Here is a 14559-nt window from a genome sequence, read left to right on the forward strand (position 1 = left end):
TCTGTAACGCTGTAACGTTGCTATATATACGTTAGCCATACAGGAAACGCCTTGATGTAAGCGCCCACTGATAGTGGTGCTTAGTGGCTGCCCCTCCTCCTCCCCAACTGTTTTTTTGCGTCATCTATCGGTCATTTTTAAACGTTTACGATTCGAGCTCGCTAGATGGCGAGCAGTGTCATCTCTTTGCCCGGAGGGATGCGGCGGATCCGTTTTTTGAGCCGCCTGCACCGCCTTTGCGCTGAGGTGCACGATTGCAGACGATCTGCGCTTTGATGCATCGGTTGTAGCAAGGTAAGGCGACTAATAACAACTAGTCGTTCTCTAACGGCCGCATTGGATCTTTGTGATCTCGTGAGTCGGTGAGCGGCAGAATTACAAGCGTTTGGGAAATAAAGGCAGCATTTTGAATACAATCGTTATGACTTCTGCCCTGTGTGCAGCGGCGCGTTCGCGCTTAACGCGCAGACGGAGCGGAGCGCTTAGCGGGACGGATGTAAGTCGCGCATATACGATTGGCGTCATGGCTTGCTAACCGCAGTTCTGGTTCGCGGTATGTAAGGTTTTGGGTATTTCAGGCGCATTTTAAGCGCACACAACCACAGTACCTGCCTATTTGTACTTGCTCGATCCTCAAACCGATCAGCTCCCTAGGCCTTTCTCGCATAGCAAGCATTGCTTGGGTACCGCCGCCAAGGGAGGAACGCTCCTCCATTAGCTCACGAAAGGGGGAAACCTTCCTCCATTCCTAGGGGTAGAAACGCGATCCTCCCTGTTGAAGGGAGAATCTTTCTACCTTTTAGGGAGCAATATATGATACATTCCTGTTTCACCCCTAAGGGAGAAACTACCACACCCTTTTTTCTTAGAGTGTAGGCGAGGGTGGAATGGCTACGTCGCCTCTGCCTGATCGCTCAGTGACGGATGGGACATCCGTGCGTGTGCTTCAGCTCAGGTGAACCACGTGACTAGTCCTAGGGGTTTAACGGCTGCTTCGCCATTGCTTGATCCCTCTGTCTCGCCATTGGTAGCGCGCCGTCTGAGCTATTTGTGCGTACCTTTCAGCACAAGCGAAGTGCCGAATACAATTATCTATTCATCCAATCAATCAAATTATTCAATCAAATCTCAAGACAAACTTCTAGGAACCCGTGTGTGCATATCCTTGGATGTCGCTCGTGATAACTAGGTGTGACGAGGCGCTTGTTGCAGCGCTTAGAAGCGAGGAGGAAGAACCGCTCGGGCGTGGCCTACGAGGATCACGAGGGGAAGAAGGAGGAGGAAGGTGAGGAGGCGGAAGCGAGGTGGCAAGTTGGAAGCAGGAGGAACGCGGCTCTCGGCGAGTTCTCTGCTAAAGCTTGGCTTTGGGTTAGTTGGGTACACATGACACCTTAGGAAACAGTGCGAAAAACTTGGACAGAGAGAGGGCAAATAGACACGAGCGCTCAAGTGTCCTTGTCCGAAGCCTAGAACCTCGTCCTTCTTTGCCAGGTCAGATTGATACCTCCTGGAACTTACAACCTGCATCACAGTAGGTTTAGAAGGTTTAAAACCTGGGCCATATTTTAAGATTGCATTTCAGAAATTCCAGACATATTTGTTGCCCAAACAAGTGGTTAGCCAATTCCGCAAAGCCCGTAATTGATCTGCTGCCTGCGAATAGTATTGTCTGATCCCGAACGACAGCCAGCCGGCTAGACACCACCTCGACAGTCGAGACGGTGTTGGCCTGCTTGCGACCGCCGCACACTTTTCATGTTTTTCTGGGGCGAACTACCAGCTCAGTTGCTATCCTTCCTCTACTTTCGTACACTCATCTATACTGCTGCCGTTACGTATCTTTTCCTTCGGTCATTTACTGTGCTGTGCTCGGCTTGCGCCTGCTATCTTTTGGCCCAGGTCTTCGCTTGGCTTATTCGGGTTCGCCTTATTGGCGCCTCTTTTCTCCGTTACCCACTTACGACAACACCGCCTACCGCCGTCCTCGGTGCCACATTATGCCCCCGAGCGTCCGTTTCTTTTTTTTTTTTTTCCTTCAATGCGGCTACCGGCGCTCGCGCATCCTGTTCTCGGCGTTTTACTCCCTTCTTCTGTTACTTTTGCAGGCTGTTTGCCTCTGATCACACAACGGGCGTTTCTTCTGAACTGAGCCATTTTTCTAGCTCTTGTCTTTAACCCTTCTCTCTTTTTTTTCTCTCAGTCACGTTCCACGCTTTTTGTGGCTTCGCGTTGCTTTGCTTGCTTTCCGCGTCATTTGGGAATTGAGGAGAGGGTGAGGGAGGGAAACGGTGCAGTAGACCTCGTCTCCCTTTCGCATCCAAGCCATGCACAGTTGGGGCGCGTACGCCTCCTCGAGCCGGGAATAGGGAGAAGAAAAGAAAACACGAGGTGGTTGCCGCGCGAAAGGATCAGGCGGGCATCCCGCAGGGTGGCGAGAGAGCGACGAAAGTCTGCGCGGACGACGCGGTAGGGAAGACTTGCAGCAGCGCGTTGTACTGTTTGCTTCTGGGTTCGCTTGTTGTGCTTGTGCATGTGTAGACGAGAGCTCCGCTAGACGCGTCATTTGCGCTACAGACGCCATTGCCCGGTAAATAAATAGAGAACGGAAAGGAAGGGAGCGGTAAAGGCTCCGTGCTTCCCTGTACGGCGTGGCAACCGAATCGACACAAAGCCCCTGGTTATTTCTCTCGGATCTGGATGAGGCGGGAGCCTTGTGGCTCGTCGTTCTCTTTTGCTTACTTCGACCTTTCGCTCGCGTCATTGGCGATATTTCCCCCTACACGTTCTCTGGCATTCGGCCAGAATTTTCTCTCTCTCGCCTTCTCGCATTTGAGTCAAGCAAACATACTTTAAACTTGTCGAAATTGTAAACAATACTTGCGTGTTCGTGTGCAATACAGTTAACAAAATAAAAAGTCAGAACGGAGTTACGTAAAAAATACGGTCCTCCAATAATACCACAAAACTTCTTCATGTCTACCCTGGTGTGCTTCAGAGATTTTCATAGATTACGATACTAAAAAATGACGTGGTTTGAAATTTAGGAGAAACGGAAAATAAATGGAAAGATAAACATAGAACGCGCATTCCCCTTTGTTTTTTATTTTTGCGGTAAGGACAAGATAAGACAACAAAAAGAATCATACAGGAGCCGACTCACGGCAGATAAAAAAGAAGAAAGGAACGAAGAACCCACGGAGAGAAGCGTAAAGAAAGAAAAAGAACACCTAGACGGATAATTCGCACAGGCGGTGCCACATCGTCTTCCCGCGAAGGGGAGCTCTCCTCTCTTTGCCAAATTTGTTTGTCGAGAAATCGTGAATTCTTGTTTGCCTGGTTTATGTGTTTATGCCGCGACGAGTCTCGCCTCTTCTCCTCCCGAGCGCCAACGACCGAATAAACAAAAAAAAAAACCTAGGAGCTACGAATACGCTCAGGATTGTTGTATAGCAGAGCGGAGAAAGAGGGGAAGGAGGGAAGAAGCGCAAGAGAGAATGAAAGTTTTCGTGTGTGAAACACACTTTGCTCAGAGGTACTCGCTAAACCTCAGCCACTCGGCAGCAAACAGACGCCGCAGTGGTCGTGGTGGGAGACCGCGAACGGGAAGAAAAGCATTCCGCGAACGAGGAGGGCTGTGCAGTGGAGAAAATCACACACACACACAAAAAGAAGGGGAGTCGCAACCACGCGGAAGTACAACTGTAAAAGGAAGAATCCTCAGTAAAGCGGCTAGCAACTCAGATAGAGATAGTTAAGGCGAAATAAGACAAGTTAGAGCTAAAGATAAAAGAATATGTAGGTAGCGCCTCAAGAGAGAGAAGGAAACACGGGAGGACGAGGGGAAAGTCGAGCGCTCCTCCGCAAATAGGAACGACTAGTCGGGGTACGTGTGCGTGCGCGTGCGTCTGTGCGAATGTGTTCACATGCGCGCGTCTTCGGAACAAAGTAAAACATCCGGACGGTGCCGTGTGAATCGCGTGGGGAGGCAAGCACACAGCCAAGCAACCACACACACACACGTGCACGCACTGCCGATATAAAACGTTGCGCAGCTTTCCGGCAGCGCCCATGAGGGGTCCCGGCGGTTGTAAACACACGCAGAAGCAAGCACAAAGCGCGCACAGTTCCTGGAAGACAGGGTGAAGGAAGGGAAGAAAAAGAGCCAAGAAAAGGCATAACGCAGACGCGGCAGAAACAGCGAAGGTATAAACGACGATTCCGGGAGGCGGTGTTAGGATGGCACCCGTGGCTTTGGGACCTGGTGCTTTCTCTTTGTCGCACTGATACAGCTTCAGCGGGTGGCAGTGCAGTTTCGTTACATTTGTTGCGGGACCACATCAGGTTACAACATAATGCAGCCTGCCGCGATATCACGAATAACGTTCGTACCAGGGTTGCTGACCTCCTCTTTCCAATTATATCAGTTGCGACGAATTTGGATCTTGAGTGTTACAAGCCCTTCGCGTGTTGTAAAACGGCTTTTCTTCTGAGTAAACGCACGCTGCGCGGCAGAGTAAGATAGCGAACAGTGCAGAGAGTAACTCTGGAAACGAATGGCAGCCAAAGGTACCTTCCGGTGTATCATTGTGACGCCAAAGTGTTAAATGGCCCACAGAGCGGGAAGCAGGCGTCCGGCGTCGGCGTCCGTATCAGCAAAGCCGCTGCTTGGTAAGCGTTCCATAGCACGAGGCATTCCATAGCACGACGTTAAACTCGGCAGTAGCGAGAGGTTGCCGTTCACGGCAGTACACCGCAGGCGTTGCCCAGCGACATCCGCCATTTTGCGAGCCGTCTATGCATTATCTCGCTCAAGATGCTTAGGATGCCTCGGCATTATATCGTCAATGACTCTATCACTCAGGGAGCTTCAGTACAGGGCTTTTTTCAAGAACGGGGTATGTTCTGCTCAAGCAATAAAACGTAACAACAAAAACTTACCTATCACAGCAGTGTATTTAATCCAGCGGGCTAGTGCTATTGACTACAAAAAAAAAAAATAAGACAATCCAGGAGACACTAACGGCATCGGTATGGTGTAACTAATCAAGGGGTGTCAGGTGGTTAACTAGAGAAATAAAATACCCCACAAACCACTTGGCGGTTGTTTATGAAGTGCGAGAGGATTTCGTTTTGAGACTCACGATGAAGGTCACTGTTAAGACAGCTGTTCGAGTTTGTTGAAGAAATTAATCGGAGTACGACCAATACAAAACCCCTTCACACAATGCGCAGTCTTCACAGCGAACTTCATAGCCATTCTCATGAATAATGCTCTCTCATTTCACCAACACAACCCCCGTTAGAGATTTTTGTTTTATTTATCTTTTTCGCTTCCACTATCAAAACATACGCCCTCGCAGGAAATAGAACACGCCACATCGAGCTCAGCAGCACGACGCCACTGCGACTGAACCCCACATGAGGGTCTGTTTAGAGCGCCAACCGAACTACGATACTTCGAGGTTGATACACCGGCATACCCCTGCCAAGGGTAGAGAAACATAAAGGAGCGATCGCCCTTACTGCGACATCTCCACATATTCCTCAGCTGGCAGTGGAAACGGTGTCTTCCTGGCTTGCCGAATGCTGTGTAAGCTGGAGCGTGTTTGGAACGCAAGTCAGCTTGTTTATCCTTGCGACGAGTACGGTGGTAAAAAAATACATTGGTGGGGAGCATCCTTCCGTCAAACTGCAGGAAAAGGATGGAATTTTGTTTTGTTGCTTCTCACGCGTCACACACAGCTTGATACGACGCACTTTGAAGGTAGATAGGCTGCTGCGTGGGCTAAACGAGTGTTTACTACTTTTTTATCGCAATGTCATTTATCCTTCTCACGCTCGAAGCTTTTTTTCTTCTCACTAGTTCGTATATATTCCTGGCGAAGGTATTTATATTTATGTGCGAAGTTGAATGAAATCGCAAGCGAAAACATATCTGGAGCATTGTTTTTGCTTTCTTGCGTGGCATCGTGGTTTCACCGCACGCGTGCGCGCTTGCATAACTTGCCACTCTCCAACGAAGCAACTGACGAAGAAAAATGGCGCGCTAGGCTGCCGAGTGCCTCAATTTCGCACCACCCGCCCTATCTCCAAATCTCCAAATCCACTTATTTCGAGACACGTGTCGCCTCATTCTGTAGCACTACTTCGGCCATCTGGGTCTTCCGCACACACACACACACACACACACACACACACACACACACACACACACCACACACATACATGCATATATGCATACATATATATATATATATATATATATATATATATATATATATATATATATATATATATATATATATAATTCCTGCGAACCATACATTGGGTTTGTTTATTTGTGTTTTGCTTTTACCGCCCGGCTACGCCGGTCTGTGTTATCTCTGTGCCAAGGGAAGCGCGTGTTCCATTATTTCTTTCTGTGCCGCATGTGTTATCTGTTGTGATAGGGAGAGCATTCCGGTCTAACGTGAACAGCCCAGAATAATCTTCGTGGATCTACTATGTTCTCGATGCGAATCGACGTTTCGAGAACCACGCGCGCCAAAAGATAAAAAGCCTGCAGTGCGGACGCCGGGGCATTCGATTCGACGACACTCGCCTGTGCAAGTCACTTTGTTGACCGCTGCTTCGCCGCCTCTGTATTCTTTTGAGTTGTTAGGGGAGCACAAGTTCGCTCCAATCAACGTGTTTCTCATTCAAGACAACTGCATCGTCCTTGTCTTCGTGACATCTGGTGGTCACGACTATTCGGTAATGAGCGGACCATTTGCGTCTAAACTGAAGAAAGTTATGACCAGATGGGACGGTCCGCACATACGCACAGCAGGAGGCCACCTCGTGACGCCAAGTGGAACGTGCACATCGCGCGGCACCACAGACGGCACAACGTACCCTGCGGCGTTCGTCGTTCTGCCTAACTGCTCCCGCGACGTGATTCTCGGAATTGACTTTTTGACGGACAACGGCGCAATAATTGATCTGCAGACCAAGTCGATAACATTTTCCTCCGATCACTCCACGACGCCGCAGCCGAACCCCGATCACCGTGCTGCTGTCAGGATCGCCGACGATCACATCACCCTGCCACCCCGCGCAAGCTTGATGATCGCCGTCTACTGCGAGGATGCTGCTTCTGACATCGACGCTATCGTAGAGAGTGATCGAAGGTTGCTCCTCGACCGCGGTGTCTCCGTCGCAAGAGGCATTGCGCACTTTAAGCAACGCCAATCTCACGTTTTGGTCCCTAATTTCACCGAAGAGTACCAGCATTTAAACAAGGGAGCTGCAATTGCGTTCCTCGAAGAAACGCAAGAAGCAAGTGATGTGATCGCGGTCGCCGACTTTGAACGCACACCCGTAGAAACCTTCAAGCTCCCGCAGCCATTCGACGTGAATCCGGCGCTACCGCAAGAACAACGGAAAAAATTATTGGCTTTGCTGCGTCGCTATAGCGAATGTTTTTCGTCGAGCGCAAAACTACGTCAGACCCCTCTAGCGAAGCACCGAATAATAACCGAAGATGGAGCCCGACCTACCCGACAGTCACCGTACCGCGTCTCTTCACACGAACGGGAAGCCATCCGGGCTCAAGTCGACATGCTCAGCGACGACATTATACAGCCATCGAAAAGCCCCTGGGCTGCGCCCGTCGTACTCGTAAAGAAAAAAGACGGCACATTAAGGTTTTCGTTGACTACCGGCGACTGAACAAAATCACGAAAAAGGACGTGTACCCCCTCCCCCGAATCGACGACGCCCTCGACCACCTCTGCCACGCGAAGTACTTCTCATCGATGGACCTGAAGACCGGCTACTGGCAAATTGAAGTGGACAAGAGAGACCGAGAGAAGACTGCATTTATAACCCCGGACGGCCTATACGAGTTCAAGGTGATGCCGTTTGGGCTGTGCACAGCACCAGCGACGTTTCAAAGAGTCATGGACACTGTGCTAGCTGGCCTTAAGTGGCACACCTGCCTCGTATACCTCGACGACGTAGTGGTATTCGCCCGGACTTTCGACGAACACCTTGAAAGGTTGGAGTCTGTACTCGAGGCCATTCGTACGTCGGGGTTGACGCTGAAGCCTGAAAAGTGCCGTTTCGCATACGGGGAACTCAAGTTCTTGGGCCACGTCGTCAACGCCGCGGGAGTTCTGCCTGACCCGGCAAAAACTTCAGCCATTGCGAACTTCCCAAGGCCGAAAGACAAGAAGGGCGTGCGAAGATTTCTCGGGCTGTGCGCATACTACCGGCGCTTCGTCGCAAACTTCGCACGCATTGCAGAGCCACTCACGCGCTTGACGAAAGACAGCACCCCTTTCAGCTGGGAAAACGACCAAGAAAAAGCATTCTCCGAGCTGCAAAAACGCCTGCAAAGCCCGCCCGTGCTCGCTCATTTCGACGAAAATGCCGAAACGGAAATGCACACGGACGCCAGTGATATAGGCTTGGGTGCCGTCCTTGTCCAAAAGCAAAGCGGCTGCGAAAGGGTAATCGCCTATGCCAGCCGTGGTCTGTCGAAGGAGGAGAAAAACTATTCTGCCTCTGAGAAAGAGTGCCTGGCTATTATATGGGCGATTTCAAAATTTCGCCCATACGTGTATGGAAGGCCATTCAAGGTTGTAACAGACCACCATGCGCTGTGTTGGCTCGCCAATTTGAAGGACCCCTCTGGCCGTCTTGGGCGGTGGAGCTTGCGCCTGCAGGAGTTCGACGTTACAGTCGTTTATAAATCCGGCAGGAAACACTCCGACGCCGATTGCCTGTCCCGCGCCCCCGTCGACCCACCACCACAAGACTGATGAAGACAGCGCGTTCTTCGGGATCGTGACGGAGAGCGACCTAGCCGCCCAGCAGAGCGCCGACCCCGACTTACGCGTCATAATCGAGTACCTCGAGGGATGCAACGTTGCCGTTCCTAGGACCTTCAAACGCAGCTTACCAGCATTCAGCCTGAGAAACTCCGTCCTTGTGAAGAAGAATTTCAGCCCCGGAACAAGAGCGAATTACCTTCTCGTCATCCCCGCGGACCTTCGTGACGAAATTTTGGAAGCGTGCCACGACGACCCGTCTTCCGGACATCTGGGCACAGCCCGCACTATTGGAAAAATCAAGGCGAGGTTCTACTGGCCCAGCCTTACCTCTGACGTCACCCACTACGTCCGGAGCTGCCGTGACTGCCAGCGACGAAAAACGCCGCCGACAAGACCCGCCGGACTTCTGCAACCAATCGCCGTCCCATCGAGACCATTTCAACAGATTGGAATGGACCTTTTAGGTCCGTTCCCTACGTCACGATCACAGAACAAGTGGATTGTCGTAGCGACAGACTACATGACGCGCTACGCAAAGACCGCCGCTCTTCCGAGGGGGACTGCACAAGAAGTGGCGAAGTTCTTTATAAGCCAAGTTGTGCTGCGACATGGAGCCCCGGAAGTCCTAATCACAGACCGCGGAACGGCATTTACTGCGGAGCTGATGCAAGGAGTATTACGCTACAGCAACACGGATCACCGAAGAACGACGGCGTACCACCCCCAAACGAACGGACTAACAGAACGTCTGAACAAGACAATCGCAGATATGCTATCAATGTACGTTGACGTTGAACATACGACTTGGGACGAAGTGCTCCCGTATGTCACGTTTGCGTACAACACGGCTATCCAGGAGACGACGCAGCTGACGCCCTTCTAGCTTGTCTACGGTAGAAGGCCGACTACGATGCTTGACGCCATGCTTCCGCACGTAGAAGACGACGACCTCAACGCCGACGTCCACGGATATCTTCAACGTGCGGAGGAGGCCCGCCAGCTCGCTCGAGTTCGTATAACGGACCAGCAGCTGGTGGATGCGGGCCGCTACAACCTCCGACGCCGAGACGCCGAGTACCAACCAGGGGATCGTGTGTGGGTTTGGACTCCCATCCGACGACGCGGACTCAGTGAGAAGCTCCTGCGACGGTATTTCGGACCCTACCAGATTCTATGACGTTTTGGTGTCAGGTTCGAGTGACAATAATAAATTAGAGAAGAAACTCTTTAGACGAGACTATATTTGTATAACCCTAAAGCACAACAAAATTCACACAGATACAAACGAAAGTGCAATGCGGGGCTGCGAGGACGCGGTATAGAACACGGCAATTAGTTCAAATAGCGGAAGAGTCACAGTCCGGGAACTAAGAAATGAGACACGGTACGTAGTGATTACCGACACCGGTCGAAGTAGCCTTTAAATGTCCTGGTAGTGTGTCGTGGCCGCGGTAGTACAGCGCGCTCCGAGATCCCGTCACCGTCGTGGGGAACGCAGCTCTCTGGAAGCGCCGCTGTCGTCACCGACACCCGGCGCGACGACTTGCTTGTGGAGAAGAGGTCTTGAAGCTTGTCCTGGTGGAGGACCTCTTGGGGCACGGCACGGGTCCGGTCGCCCGACCGCCGCGCAGCCCGGTCACGCTCCACACTTCAGTATCTCTCCTGTGTTCCGTCTTCCTCTCGGAATCGCCTCTCCCCGCCGGTCGCTGTCGCTGGCCGCTCCCGATTGGCTGGTGGCCGACGCGAGCTCGTGCCACGGTCGCGAGCACTCGGCGCCGTAGCTGATGTCAATTTGGCGGAGCATCTTGCGCGTGTCGTCTGCTTCGTAGTTTTTCTTCGTCGTCTTCTTTAACCGGCGTTTGTTTTTGTCCTTGCGAATTCTTCGCATGACATGTCCCCCCACTCAAGCATTTTTCCACGAAAAATGTCTTTTGACAGTCCTACCACGCCATGCACACAGGCTGTAGTCCTCACAAATGCACTTGAAATGTCCCCAAGAGAAACCACGCGTTAAACATACACTGATCAGAGTACGTAAGTTAAAACACCAACCATATTTACACACGACATTCAAGTGACATCTCGGACCAGACATCAACCGAGAAAGCAATCAGGCAGATAGTTTGTCCCTTTTTCGGCAGTGGCTGCGGTGCCACTCTCTGCCTCTTGCGTACAAGCGTCTAGCAAAATAGTGAGTAGGCTTTCCCCTTACCTCACATGCTTCGCGTGGATATGCCAACTCTCTGTCAGACTGTGGGAATTGCTCATACCGAGAAGCATTTCTTTTAGTAGTTTTTGCATTTTGCGAGCTACCGCTGGGTTTGTATATAGGTGTCCTTGCGGTCCTATAGATCTTGTGAGATCTTGAGTTCCGCCTCTTTGTCTGACCAGAGTAGCGCATTCTTAGCCAACAAGGGGGATGCTTTATTCTTGGAACTACCTGGTCTCTTTGGACTGATGTCTGGTGTTGTTCGACATCTCTGTCTTTAGTCGGGGTCTTTTCTAATACAGAGCAGTGCCTATCAGGTAAGGTGTCATGCAGGCCCGATTTACGGTTATCGGTAATCTTGGACTCAGCAGGCCCGCAAACCGTCAAGTGCGACGCTGCCACAAGCGTTTTAATTGAAGTTTCTTGACCGTCACTTGATTGAAGGGCCGCCTGATGTTCCATAGTATCGTGATCACACGGTGCATCGGCATCTCGTGCCCCTTCAAAAGAGGTCAAAGGTTCGTCCGCGCCGAAACGCGGTATCGAAAAAGCTACTTGATAAAAGCTTTTCCCGGCATCCTTAGATTCACAGGCCTCACTTCGCGTAGCCTCAAGCTCCGCGAGTCGTTGCCGCAGCTTCAAAGTTTCCTTCTGTCTTGCGGCAATCTCTTTCTTTATCTCGGCTAGCTCTTTGGCCGCCTCGAGCTCTAGAACTGTTTCCTCGAGCCAGCTATTTTGCTCCTCGAGCACCCACTGTTTAAGCTCATCGCCGCTCAAGCCTAACCTCTTCCCTAGTTCATGTAACTCTGCCGTGTCCATTACGAGTTTGTTTTTTAGGGGTATGCCAAACGAACTAGCCTCCTCCTGCCGTGGACGCCAATTATTGTCAGGTTCGAGTGACAATAATAAATTAGAGAAGAAACTCTTTAGACGAGACTATATTTGTATAACCCTAAAGCACAACAAAATTCACACAGATACAAACGAAAGTGCCATGCGGGGCTGCGAGGACGCGGTATAGAACACGGCAATTAGTTCAAATAGCGGAAGAGTCACAGTCCGGGAACTAAGAAATGAGACACGGTACGTAGTGATTACCGACACCGGTCGAAGTAGCCTTGAAATGTCCTGGTAGTGTGTCGTGGCCGCGGTAGTACAGCGCGCTCCGAGATCCCGTCACCGTCGTGGGGAACGCAGCTCTCTGGAAGCGCCGCTGTCGTCACCGACACCCGGCGCGACGACTTGCTTGTGGAGAAGAGGTCTTGAAGCTTGTCCTGGTGGAGGACCTCTTGGGGCACGGCACGGGTCCGGTCGCCCGACCGCCGCGCAGCCCGGTCACGCTCCACACTTCAGTATCTCTCCTGTGTTCCGTCTTCCTCTCGGAATCGCCTCTCCCCGCCGGTCGCTGTCGCTGGCCGCTCCCGATTGGCTGGTGGCCGACGCGAGCTCGTGCCACGGTCGCGAGCACTCGGCGCCGTAGCTGATGTCAATTTGGCGGAGCATCTTGCGCGTGTCGTCTGCTTCGTAGTTTTTCTTCGTCGTCTTCTTTAACCGGCGTTTGTTTTTGTCCTTGCGAATTCTTCGCATGACAGTTGGCCAACTTACCTACGAAGTGATCCCCGATGGTGACTCCGGCACATCACGACAACGCACGCGGCGTGAATTCGTCCACGTGGTTCGCTTAAATCCTTTCTACGGACGATGACGAACTTTTATTTTCATTTGTTCGGACTGTCGTTTATGTTAGCATCGGGTCGATGCACTCTTAGAGGGGGGGTAATGCCGCGAACCATACATTGGGTTTGTTTATTTGTGTTTTGCTTTTACCGCCCGGCTGCGCCGGTCTGTGTTATCTCTGTGCCAAGGGAAGCGCGTGTTCCATTATTTCTTTCTGTGCTGCATGTGTTATCTGTTGTGATAGGGAGAGCATTCCGATCTAACGTGAACAGCCCAGAATAATATTCGTGGATCTACTATGTTCTCGATGCGAATCGACGTTTCGAGAACCACGCGCGCCAAAAGATAAAAAGCCTGCAGTGCGGACGCCGGGGCATTCGATTCGACGACACTCGCCTGTGCAAGTCACTTTGTTGACCGCTGCTTCGCCGCCTCTGTATTCTTTTGAGTTGTTAGGGGAGCACAAGTTCGCTCCAATAAACGTGTTTCTCATTCAAGACAACTGCATCGTCCTTGTCTTTGTGACAATATATATATATATATATATATATAGCAGAACAGAACGATACGGGACGAAGGACTCGCTAAGGACACATATCAAGGTTGCAGTCGCCATTGCCAGTGCTATTCGGTGTTTCCGAAATATTTAATAGTTCCGGCGGGAAAAAACGGCGGATTTTTTCTCGACTTATATTTTCGCTTATTTATCACTGTATCGAAGAAACATGACAAACACACGTAATTCGCCAGTATTAAATATTTCGGAAACAGCCGAATAGCACTGTAAATGACGACTGCAACCTTGATATATATATATATATATATATATATATATATATATATATATATAGTAAGGAAATGAGGGGCTCGTTGAGGAAATACAGAAAGATAGGTCGGCAGTCTACAACGCCAAAGGAGGCATGGGGGTGTGGTTAGGCTCATTTTTTTACTACGGTTAATGACGTTAACATTTTTTTATATATACGGAAGAAAGAAAGAAAGAAAAACACGCGCCCAGAGTGGGGACCGAACCCACGCCTTTCGATTAGATCTCGAATGCCCTACCAATTCGGCTATCTGGGCGACTTCTGTATTTCCTCAACGAGCCCCTCATTTCCTTACTATATTATTCTGCGAAAGCCTAGCGAGGGTCTCGGTTCTGGCAGCCTTGATGCCTAGGTAGCATAAGAGGGCTTCCCGCCAGTTACCCGCTCATGACAGGCTGTAGACGTCCGAGACACGCCCCGGGGGTTGAAAAGAAGGCCCCCTTCTCCCCGTGTAGTCAGAGTGGCGCTGGCTACCACCCTCAAGTGTCAGATACACTTCTAGTAAATATAAATAGCCCATAAAGCGAAGGAGAACACAGTCGCCCAGATAGCCGAATTGGTAAGGCATTCGAGATCTAATCGAAAGGCGTGGGTTCGGTCCCCACTCTGGGCGCGCGTTGTTCTTTCTTTCTTTCTTCTCAGTGGCTAAGGCGTTGCGCTGCTGAGCACGAGGTCGCGGGTTCGACTCCCGGCCGCGGCGGCCGCTTTTCTGATGGAGGCGAAAAGCAAAAACGCCCGTGTGTACGAGATTTCGGCGCACGTTAAAGATCCCCAGGTGGTCAAAATTAATCCGGAGCCCTCCACTACGGCGCGCCTCATCGCCTGCGTTGCGTCGGCGCGTTAAACCCCACAATCAATCAATCAATCAATCTTTCTTTCTTCCGTATATATAAAAAATGTTAACGTCATTAACCGTAGTAAAAAAATGAGCCTAACCACACCCCCATGCCTCCTTTGGCGTTGTATACTGCCGACCTATCTTTCTATATATATATATATTGTCACGAAGCCAAGGACGACGCAGTTGTCT

The 14559-nt window shown here is 50.9% G+C and overlaps 1 protein-coding gene across 1 annotated transcript in view; it reads left to right on the forward strand.

Annotated features, from left to right (window-relative positions):
- The window catches only part of LOC144170763 (lachesin-like), a 122872-nt gene that overhangs the window by 51797 nt on the left and 56516 nt on the right, over positions 1–14559 (forward strand). The gene's annotated exons all lie outside the window — the stretch shown is intronic.

The sequence above is a fragment of the Haemaphysalis longicornis genome, unplaced genomic scaffold (genome assembly GCF_048455015.1).
Source record: "Haemaphysalis longicornis isolate Haplotype H1 unplaced genomic scaffold, Haemaphysalis longicornis Haplotype H1 scaffold_2, whole genome shotgun sequence".
Lineage (NCBI taxonomy): Eukaryota > Metazoa > Arthropoda > Arachnida > Ixodida > Ixodidae > Haemaphysalis > Haemaphysalis longicornis.